The 8438-nt window shown below is 40.7% G+C and overlaps 1 long non-coding RNA gene across 1 annotated transcript; it reads left to right on the forward strand.

Annotated features, from left to right (window-relative positions):
• Window positions 1-2340: 2340 nt before the first annotated feature.
• On the forward strand, window positions 2341-4570 carry LOC138364282 (uncharacterized). Its single transcript, XR_011228392.1, has 2 exons — window positions 2341-3812; window positions 4317-4570. It is a non-coding gene; the product is annotated as an uncharacterized lncRNA (long non-coding RNA).
• Window positions 4571-8438: the final 3868 nt, after the last annotated feature.

Genomic DNA, 8438 nt, shown 5'->3' on the forward strand with positions numbered 1-8438 from the left:
TGTTTCAGGTTACCTCGGACTCTCTTTCCCAAACAGCCTCCTTAATTTACTCCGACAGTTGATGCGCTGCTCTTGTCGCATGTTTATTTTTGCGTTGCTGTGTTCAGTATGCTCGCCCACTTTTACCCTGCCTTACGTCATTAAGTAAAGACAGCCAGGATGTGCTATTTGCAGAGTTACCAAGTAATTTATTAAGTAAAGTCAGACAGGCAGTGCTAGTTGCAGAGTTACTAAGTAAATTATTAAGTAAAGTCAGCCAGGATGTGCTATTTGCAGAGTTCCTAAGAATTATTAAGTAAAGTCAGACAGGATGTGCTATTTGCAGTATTCGCGGGCCCTTATTTTAGCTTCACGTCTCCTGGCCCTGCATTTTTGCCTAGTTTCATCGGTAGTTACAGTAGTTTATGCTTAGCTTTGCAGTTTAGTTTCCTCAGTGGTTACAGTATTTACGCTTGGCTCTGGCAGTTTATTCACGTTACTTATGAAGCTTAAAGCTTCATAGAAGGTTGTAACAGAACCCATGAGCACCACACCAGAAATAAATACAGTTTTGATATTCCTAGAGTACGTCTTAATCAACCTAGAAATGCTCTGCAAATCAAGGGGCCCAGAATGTGGAATGACCTTCCCAACCATGTTAAAGACTGTACCTCTCTCAACCAGTTTAAGATAAAAACTAAACACTACCTAATAAATTCCCTGTAATCTACCTCACTCCGCTATTGTCAACCCATGTCTGTTATTTTCTTTTTTTTTTAATCAACACTGTTTGTCAACCTATTGTATTTGTGCTGCTTTTTCAGTCATGTTCCCCCTTTTTTTATCTTTATTTGTATTTGTTCTCAACACTTTTTATTCTTTATGCTCAATTAGTATTAAGTTCTAGATATTAATGTTTTTCTTGCCCGAAACGCATTGCGTAATAGTGGCTTTAGGCATTGTATGTACTAGCTCTATCTATATATCAATCCATTAATGTAACATCACTTGTATGTATATACCTTACCTGAATAAACATCTGAATCTGAATCTGAATCTGAATCTGATTTGGTTATATTTATGTTACGCTTCACCTCCGTTCTCTTAATGTAATAATGGTTATATATGCACGCCGATTGTATACCCTTATTTTGTACCTGCAGTTATCACGTGCCATGCCTTGCCCCTATTCAGGTGACCTGGACAGGGGGGGTGGCCCCCACGTTGCCTGGGGCACGGTACACTCCAGCAGATGGCGGCGTCGAAGCGTCGTCGGGAACGTCGTATATTTAATGATATCCCGTTCTTTGCTTCCTAAGACAATGTAAATTAAGTTTTTTTACACCTTTATTGGAAGGTTTCTTATTTTGTACTGGCAGACATCTCGCGACATGCCTTGCCCTTCCTCTTAATTACGTTCTACATTTCAGCACTAACATGCCTCCTGCTTTCAGATTACCACGGATTCCTTTTTCCCTAACAGCCTACCTTAATTTACTCCGACAGTTGATGCTTTGCTCATGTCGCATGTTTATTTTTGCGTTGCTGTGTTCAGTATGTTTGTTCATTTTTCCTTGCCTTACGTCATTAAGTAAAGTCAGCCAGGATGTGCTATTTGCAGAGTTACTAATTAAATTATTAAGTAAAGTCAGCCAGGATGTGCTATTTGCAGAGTTACTATGTAATTATTAAGTAGCCAGCCAGGATGTGCTGTTTGCAGAGTTCCTACGTAAATTATTAAGTAAAGTCAGCCAGGTTGTGCTATTTGCAGAGTCCCTATGTAAATTATTAAGTAAAAGTCAGCCAGGATGTGCTATTTGCAGAGTTACTAAGTAAATTATTAAGTAAAGTCAGCCAGGATGTGCTATTTGCAGAGTTACTAAGTAAATTATTAAGTAAAGTCAGCCTGGATGTGCTATTTGCAGAGTTACTAAGTAAATTATTAAGTAAAGTCAGCCAGGATGTGCTATTTGCAGAGTTACTATGTAATTATTAAGTAGAGTCAGCCAGGATGTGCTGTTTGCGGAGTTCATAAGTAGATTATTAAGTAAAGTTAGCCAGGATGTGCTATTTGCAGAGTTACTAAGTAAATTATTAAGTAGAGTCAGCCAGGATGTGCTATTTGCAGAGTTACTAAGTAAATTATTAAGTAAAGTCAGCCAGGATGTGCTATTTGCAGAGTTACTAATTACTAGTCTCTTGCTGGGTTACCTTTCTGCTTCTCCCCCTCCTGTCTAGGCATGTTTAGGTATGGCTAGCGGTGCGCGAGCCGCGGCTTATCGGTTGCCCCCCCCCCCCCCCGGGTCCCTGTTTACTCGGTCTCGCCCGCTTACTTCCGCATTCTTCCACCCCACTCTACGTTATCGCCTCTCGCTTTTGGGCCTATGTCCTTTCTCAGACCGGGTTGTGTACCGTCCAGCGCGCCTCGGCGACGTTATCTTCTCTTCGGCCCTCTGTCATTTCCGCCCCCCCCCCCAGCCGTGCGGGCTCGCCTGTGCGAAACGTCCCCTTGGTTCCTCCTACGTCTGCGTGTCTGTTAATTTTGTTATTGTTGGACTCGCAATTTGATTTGTATTTATTACGGAAAAATTTTTCTCCCGCAATTTACTCTTTGTTTAAGTTTCACGTTCAATTTGTTATTAAGGGACTATCAATTAGGATTTGTATTAATCTATTGCTTTGCCTCTGTGCCTTTAAGTTATTTTCAGCTAAGGTACGCTAGTTGCAGTGCATTCGGGTGGCCCCCCCCCCCACAATTTTTTTTTTCTCCTCCGGTTATTTCGTCCTATTACACTCGTTTCCCTCATTATATATTCTATTCTGAATTTTGTGCATTATATCTGACCACCCATTCTTCATCGTATCGACAGTACATTAAGTTACATTCGGATGCTACCGAGAAGTTTAGCATGGCCTCGCGCACGGTGTCATGCAAAAAACTGGCCATTCGGCCTTCCTTTCGGCAAGCTCAAGCCAGTCAGTTAGCATGACGTCGGCCAGCTTGTGGTTGGCCAGCGCAGCCAGCATGCTGTTGGCCATAGGTCGCTAACGTTCTTTGGCCATCCGGCCTTCTGGGCTATTTTACTCTTCTTGTTCCTTCGCCATTGTTGTTTCCTACTACGTAATAGTATTCTATTTAATTTTACCTCATCTATCATTAGGTTAGGGGCCCCTTACCTCCAACCGCTATTCCTTCCACTGCGCTCTGCCCGCTTGGCGCTCAATGCCGGTTTCTTCTGTTCCCTTTATTCGCAGCCACGACAAGCCGGAACCCCCCCCCCCCCCCTTCACACCCTACTGCGGCGAGGAAGAGAACGCGAGCCGGATATTCCTCTGATCACCATCAACGCACGCAGCGGTGCCGGGATGCAGCCGCCCAGGGCCTACGTTAATACTATTATCTTCTCTTTATTTGCTGGGCTATATGGCAGTATTAATATTATTCCGTACCGTTACTGTCATTCCAGTATTATTTTATTAAAATATAAATTGTTATTATGGTTTGGCGTTGCTTTCTTAATTTCTTCCATTCTGCGGCACTTGCCGTCATCTGTTATTTACGATATTACATTGTATTCTTCATTGTACGATTATTTACGACATTGTATTCTTATTATTATCCTTATTACAGTTACTGAATGGCAGCTCCCTGCCGTCGATTTCACTTTGCTCCTGTTCTAAAGATGTTGCCGAAGTTCACGGCGTACTAGCTGCGGCTCGCAGACGCTCATTGACAACACAAGACTACACTCAGCGGCCACTCAAGGCAGACTCCTTGGCTTCTATCCAGCCCAATCACCCGTCTGGAGGCAGAGATGGGATAGAGACCAAGGGTAATGTTCCCCGCTCACATTCTACATCCGATTAGGACACAAGCATGTTATAGATTTGGCTTTAAGAATTGGTTCTTATTCCATTTTATTGTTTATGTATATGTTGCTTAGTTGTTATACCCTTTCTTGGTATATGTATTGTTTATATTCAAGATTTATAGTGTTTCGTCTTACCCTGTTATAGTTGCTTTGTGCCTCCTTGCTGTTCTCCTACCGGTTTTCTCCCACCTTTGCTCTTAGCAAAGGTACTTCCCCCCTTCCGTTTGCTGGAAGATTCTTAGATTTGTTAGCCCCCCTTCATTGCTACAGTATAATTATTCGGATGCTCTTTATTCATCCAGGATTGTTAATTAAGGTTTCTCTTAATTCCTGCTGCCGGGCTCCCTCCCCCGTTTTTCGTCTCCGTATTGATTCAGCTAGGGTTTCCCTCTCGTCAGTGCTCTTGCCTGTCACGATAACACTGCACGCCGCTTCTGCCCACCCTTACTGCCTTATATCTTTCAGCCCGGGGGAGGTGAGCTACGCGACAAAAAATCGACGCACGCTCCGACTGGACCAGGTATCGCTTACATGGTCAGGAATCAACACTCTTCGGATCCTACAAGCACAGATCCTACAAGCGCTCCTGTCACCAGGCGAGATTTCTCCAGGATCCTACGCGCTGCCCTCTCGGCGCTAGGCTTGACTTCAGATGACTACGCCCCGCACCCAGCTGTCTCGGGACGGGCTCGCCACATCAGAAATAATGGCAAACGGCAGGCGGAAGAGTAGTGCTCACATCCTACGTCAGACGGGACGTTGTTGCTCTGCTACATTGAGTGCCTCACGCGGCCAGCTGGCACTCGCCCTTCGGGGGGGGGGGGGTCCGGCCGCTGGCCTGCGGTGGGGGTGCAGCGCCGGTCCCCAAGTGTCCCGCTGTCCGCAGCTAATACTTTGCCCAGTCTAGGTGCTAGTAAGCCCTACTTGTAGTCACACCCCCTTCTCCTTATCCATTAGGTCTTTTACGGCCTCTTGGCCGGGTACATTACGTGTTATGTGGTCTCTCACTTATTAGTTATTCTTTGTGTCCTGCCTGTTATATCCTAGTGTTATATAATTACTACACATTTGCACTCGGCCTTAATTCTAGTACCAGTTAACCTTTAGGTTTCTGCAGAATTAGTTTCCATGTCACTATAGGCTAAGGTCTCATACTTACTACGGGTGTACCTTTTAAGTTAAATCTAGTCCTTGGAATTGTTACTGTTAATTCTTACTTTATATATTTACTTTATATATTTACTTTATATATTTACTTTATATATTTACTTTATATATTTTAATATAAACGTTATATATTCCTTAAATTATATTTGAAACTTTGTATATTTACATGTTCAATATTAAGTTTTATATAATATCAACTTTGTTAAGTCTATAATATAAACCGTGTTTAATATAAACTTTATATAATTACTTACTTTATGTGAACTTTATATATTTACATGTTCTGCAGAATTTAATCTTCAATAAACTTTAACGCCCCATACTGCCAGTATCTTTCTCCCCCTGGTCAGAAAATAACTATTTTTCTCTGTTTCTTTTGCACGACTTTGCACTTCATCATTTTCTACACTAGTTGGAATCACTTTGAAATAGGCCATATTACGTGTTATACTATGATCTCTATTACTCGCTGTTACCATAGTTCCTTTTACACTAATCACTTTATATGGTTTTGTATCATACGGCATATCTAACTATCCCATCCTCGTCGCCAATGTGGTGTTTTTGTGTTACTGATGAAGTCTTGGTTGTAGGGTTGATGTAAAGTCATGACTTGGTTACTGACTTTAATACTTAATATGATTACATGACTAGTAGCTACCAAGCTTGGCTGGCGTCCTGTACGCTCTATTGTTTACCTTATGTCTCTCTCTGGCGTCTCAGCCGCCGCACATAGAAAACGGATGGTACCATTTTAAAATAAATAAAATATAAATAAATATGTTTATTCAGGTAAGGTACATACATACAAGTGATGTTACATTAATGGATTGATATATAGATAGAGCTCGTACATACAATGCCTAAAGCCACTATTACGCAATGCGTTTCGGGCAAGAAAAACATTAATATCTTGAACTTAATACTAATTGAGCATAAAGAATAAAAAGTGTTGAAAACAAATACAAATAAAGATAAAAAAAGGGGGAACATGACTGAAAAAGCAGCACAAATACAATAGGTTGACAAACAGTGTTGATTAAAAAAAAAAAAAAAAAATAATAATAATAAAATAAAATAACAGACATGGGTTGACCATAAAGGAGTGAGGTGGGTTACAGGGAATTTATTAGGTATTGTTTAGTTTTTATCTTAAACTGGTTGAGAGAGGGACAGTCTTTAACATGGTTGGGAAGGTCATTCCACATTCTGGGTCCCTTGATTTGTAGAGCATTTCTAGTTTGATTAAGTCGTACTCTAGGAATATCAAAACTGTATTTATTCCTGGTGTGGTGCTCATGGGTTCTGTTACAACCTTCAATGAAGCTTTTGAGGTCAGGATTGGCATTACAGTTCAGCGTTTTATATATGTATAATACACAAGAGAGAATGTGCAGAGACTTAATATCTAACATATTCAGAGATTTGAGTAAGGGTACCGAGTGATGTCTGGGGCCAGAGTTGGTTATTGTCCTAATAGCAGCTTTGTGTTGGGTAATGAGAGGACGTAAATGATTTTGGGTAGTAGAACCCCAAGCACAAATACCATAGTTGAGGTATGGATAGATGAGGGAGTAATAGAGAGTAACCAGGGCAGGGCGGGGTACATAATATCTGATCTTAGAAAGAATGCCAACAGTTTTTGAAACTTTTTTTGATATATTTAGAATGTGACCCTGGAAATTCAGCTTGTGGTCGATGAGAACGCCAAGGAATTTGCCATCTAATTTGTTACAAATTTGGGTATTGTTTATTTTGAGATTTATCTGATTAGAGGATTTATTGCCAAACAGAATATAAAACGTTTTGTCAATGTTAAGGGTGAGTTTGTTGGCAGTTAGCCAAAGATGGACTTTCTCTAGCTCAGTATTTACTGTGGCATTTAGAGCAAGGGGGTCAGGACTGGAGTAAATGAAGGTTGTGTCGTCAGCAAATAGAATTGGTTTGAGGTGTTGGGAGGCATTTGGAAGGTCATTAATGTAGATGAGAAAGAGGAGAGGGCCAAGTATGCTGCCCTGAGGAACACCAATGTTGATGGGTAGGGTGGGAGAAATTGTATTATTCACAGAAACATACTGGAGCCTGTCAATAAGATAAGATTTGAGGTATTGCAGGGAGTGTCCTCTGACTCCATAATGATGTAATTTAAGAAGAAGGTTTTGATGGTTGACAGTGTCAAAAGCCTTACGCAGGTCCACAAATAACCCAACAGAAAACTCCTTTTTATCAAGTGCTGCGTGATTTACGTTAATCATACTAATAAGTGCATCGTTAGTGCTTTTTTGGGTCTGAAGCCATATTGACAAGAGCTAAGTATATTGTGTTTGGCTAGAAAAGAGTAAAGCTGCTTGTAGATTAGCTTTTCGAATATTTTTGACAAGTTAGGCAGGATTGATATAGGTCTATAGTTGTTAACATCAGTGAGATCACCACATTTGTAGACAGGGGTTACTCTTGCTTTTTTTAGAATGTCAGGAAAGGTTTGGAGTTCAAGTGACTTGTTGAAGAGCAATGCAATAGCAGGGGCTAGAGATCTGGAGGCTTTTTTGTAAATTAAAGTTGGTATCTCCTCGAGGGCACTAGACTTGGTTTTAAGGGAAAGGATTATTTCATTGACATCAGTGGAACTAGTAGGCTTTAGGTACAGAGACTGTGGATAGTTACCTGTAAGATAGTCCTTAACATCAGTACAGGAAGATGGAATATCATTTGCAAGGGATGACCCAATGGAAGAGAAGAACCTATTGAACTCAATAGCAGAATCAGAGGCTGAAAGCTGACCAACGTTATTGGAAAGGAGTGTTGGTTTGTTATTTAAAATCTTCTTTGATCCCAATATTTGTGAAATTGTGCTCCAAGTTTTTTTAATGTTGCTCTTTATTTGGGTAAATTTATCTTCATAGTATTTAGTTTTGGCTCGTCTAATTATTTTAGATAGCAATAACGAGTAATTCTTTGAGAATTCTTTGGAGACTGTTCCTAGCCTATACTTCTTCTCAAGGTCGTGTTTTTTGTTAATGGATTTAAGTATTCCCTTTGTAAGCCAAGGATTGTTAAGTCTTTTGCTTGTGACTTGTTTTGTAAGCATAGGACAGTGGGTGTTATAAAGGCTAAGAGTTGTTTGTAGAAAAGATTTCACTGCTAGGTTGATGTCCCCTATGTTACCTAACTCGGACTCCCAGTTGACATTATCAGCAGCAGTTATAAAATTGTTTATAGCAGTTTCATTGTGCAGCCTAAAGCTTAACTCCCTTGTCTCTAGAGGTGGTTTGCTAATGTTAGTTAAGAGAAATGTGGGGTAATGGTCTGTAGTGCTATCGGTGATTATACCTGAAGTAAGCGGAGAGGTTATGTTGGTCCAGATGTGATCTAGAGTCGTAGCAGTACTATCAGTGATTCTAGTTGGTCTAGTGATTAAGG

Source organism: Procambarus clarkii, chromosome 13 (genome assembly GCF_040958095.1).
Source record: "Procambarus clarkii isolate CNS0578487 chromosome 13, FALCON_Pclarkii_2.0, whole genome shotgun sequence".
Taxonomy (NCBI): Eukaryota; Metazoa; Arthropoda; class Malacostraca; order Decapoda; family Cambaridae; genus Procambarus; species Procambarus clarkii.